Genomic DNA, 665 nt, shown 5'->3' with positions numbered 1-665 from the left:
AAAGCAATAACTCAAGTGTATATTTTGAAGAACTAGAGTCAAATATTGAACTAGGCTCTCCTAACTCAGGATTCATATTCTTCATCTTGTTATCTCTTTCTATTCAACTTTATTGTTAATCAACAACTCTTGATTGTCAGAATTACATGTCTGTTACTTTCAAATCTGTACTAAAGTGTTACCTACTCATTTATTCTGCTGATATTTAGTGAACATCTGTTATGTGCCCATAAGTGAATAAAACATGAAAATTTCCATCCTCTTGGAACTTCATCTAACAAAGGGAAAAAAATAATAACAAAAAATAAATAAAGTTTGTAGAGGGTGTCAAGTATATGGAAAAAGAAAAGGAATACAGGTTAAGAGTAATTAAAATATTGAGGTAGGGCCCTAGCTGATGTAGGGCTCAGTTGATTGAGCACTTGACTGTGAACCCAAGGGTTGCTGGTTCAAATCCCAGTCAGGGCATATATCTGGGTTGCAGGCCAGGTCCCCAGGATGTACAGGAGGCAATAGACTGATGTGTCTCTCACTGGTCAGTGTTTCTCTCCTTCTCTTTCTCCTTTCCCTTCTCTCTCAAAATAAATATCTTTTTTTAAAAAAAGAAAAAATATTGGGGTAGGGAGGCCAATCAAGTCATAGTGTAAAATATGATAGGATAAGTC

The sequence above is a fragment of the Artibeus jamaicensis genome, unplaced genomic scaffold (assembly GCF_021234435.1).
Source record: "Artibeus jamaicensis isolate MK-2021 breed Jamaican fruit bat unplaced genomic scaffold, CSHL_Jam_final contig_391, whole genome shotgun sequence".
In the NCBI taxonomy this organism is placed as follows: domain Eukaryota; kingdom Metazoa; phylum Chordata; class Mammalia; order Chiroptera; family Phyllostomidae; genus Artibeus; species Artibeus jamaicensis.
The sequence above is the reverse complement of the archived record's forward strand: the minus strand, read 5'-3'. Positions refer to the sequence as shown.